The sequence below is a fragment of the Peromyscus californicus genome, unplaced genomic scaffold (assembly GCF_007827085.1).
Source record: "Peromyscus californicus insignis strain IS unplaced genomic scaffold, ASM782708v3 Scaffold_20__1_contigs__length_68692818, whole genome shotgun sequence".
Taxonomy (NCBI): Eukaryota; Metazoa; Chordata; class Mammalia; order Rodentia; family Cricetidae; genus Peromyscus; species Peromyscus californicus.
In genome coordinates this window covers 27,852,598-27,854,679 of record NW_026294503.1, presented here as the reverse complement: position 1 = coordinate 27,854,679, position 2,082 = coordinate 27,852,598, and the positions used below count along the sequence as shown (strand labels likewise).

General features: G+C 46.8%; 1 pseudogene; it reads left to right on the top strand.

Annotated features, from left to right (window-relative positions):
• The first annotated feature begins 1,104 nt into the window (after positions 1-1,104).
• On the top strand, positions 1,105-1,577 carry LOC128116235 (ATP synthase F(0) complex subunit C1, mitochondrial-like; annotated as a pseudogene).
• The last annotated feature ends 505 nt before the right edge of the window (positions 1,578-2,082 follow it).

Genomic DNA, 2,082 nt, shown 5'->3' with positions numbered 1-2,082 from the left:
TGCAATCAAATCACAGAGTTATTCCATGTCTACAGGCCCTGGTGCTGACCAGTGCTAACCTGTGGTTTTGTTTCAAGTATCTCAAGACGTTGCTGCTAAGACATTTTTTTTTTGGTGGCTTTAAAACAGTATATTTAACTTTAGTCTTTAAATACATCAACATCTTTCATATCTGTGAAATAGTACCAGGTTCCTTGGTAAATGCTGTAAATGTTGAAGTCTCTTTTTATAAAATGGTGTTTATTGACAGAACTGTCATATGTCCTTTATATAGCCTGACATCTCCGGATGGTTTCTAATACATAGCACAGTGCATATGCTATGTAATAGTTTTTAAATGTATTTCTTCGAGAATGATAGCTAATATCTATATATGCTCAGTACAGAAAAAAGTGCTAAAAATATTTCAAGCCGCCATTAGTTGAATCCCTGTGTACTGGTGAATTGTTCTGTCCTTGAAACACAATATTGATGCAGGCAGCTTCAGAAAGAAGAGATTTATCTTGGCTCACAGCTTTAGGGGTCGCAGTCCTTCGTGGTGGGGAAGACATGGCAGCTAGGACTCCATCTGTGGCATGACATAGCTGTTACTTTACTTAACAACAGATGGGAAGCCGAGACATGGGTCCGAAAGTGAAGTTGTCCTAGAACCCTCAAGCCCTGCTCCTTAGGTCCCATGTTTGCCACTGAGGCATTATGTCCAAAAGATTCTGCAGCTTCCCTGAGCAGCTCTGCTAGGCGGTGACCATGTGTTCAGACACAGACGTCTGTGGGGGACAATTCTCACTTAAGCCATAACCCCATGGACTTGGACATTGCTGATAGGGAGGGATGAAAATGCACACCGAATACCAAGCCGAACGAGCGTGGACTATGGAATCTGGTGCTGTTGTGTTTGCAACACTTCAGGGTAACCTCGAGTCACTTTCCCTAGCCTTGCTGATAAGGTGGAGGCAGTATTTGAAATACCATGCAGCAATTGCCACGAAGCTCCTGTGGAGAGAGAGAGGAAGACGCTGAAAAGGACCAATAAGAAAGAAGGAGTTGATGACGTTACCCAATTGGAACGCAGGAAGATAACGGCCAATGGGAGTGGAGGGACTCCGGGACACGTGGGTGGGGGAGCTGAGCGCTGTGACCAAGGGCCAAAGCTGGGAGATTGAAAAATGCAGACCACCAAGGCACTGCTCGTTTCTCCAGTTCTGATCCGCTCCTGTACCAGGGGTCTACTCAGGCCTGTGTGTCTGCTTCCCTCTTGAGTAGACCAGAGGCCCCATCTAAACAGCCTTCCTACAGCAGCTCCCCTCTCCAGGTGGACAGATGGGAATTCCACCAGTGTTGTGTCCCGGGACTTTGACACAGCCGCCAAGTTCATTGGTGCTGGGGCTGCCACAGTTGGTGTGGCTGGATCAGGGGCTGGCATTGGAACTGTGTTTGGTAGCTTGATTATTGGCTATGCCAGCAACCCGTCTCTCAAGCAACAGCTCTTCTCCTATGCCATTCGGGGCTTTGCCCTGTCTGAGGCCCTGGGGCTCTTTTGTTTGATGGTCGCCTTCCTCATCCTCTTCACCATGTGAAGTTCTGTGGGGTCACCCAGCCGTCCCTGCTGCTTTGACTTCATGCCAGTTCTGGTGCTGGAGTGTGCTAAGCTTTACCATTAAACAACATTTCTCTTAGAGAGAGAGAGAGAGAGAGAGAGAGAGAGAGAGAGAGAGAGAGAGAGAGAGAGAGAGAGAGAGAGAGAGAGAGAGAGAGAGATCATGCAGCCTTGCTTGTACCCCTACCAGTATGTGTTTTATGAATGATACTTAGTATAATCAAGGCTTTCTCCCTCATGATGATGACACCAACCTCATCACTCTGATTTTCTTCCAAAGGAGTAGAAATGGCTGCTATCTTGTCCCTCCTTGCCACCTCAGCTTATGGTGTACCCTATTTGGCAAATTCTTTAGTTCATTTATGTCTTCTTCCTTCAGTTTCCTCCAGAGTAGGAGGAGTACCTGCCACAGAAGCATCCTAAGCCCGTCTCTGGAGCCTCACATCTCTTTCTTTGTGTCTCACACATTTTCTGTTTCATCTGCA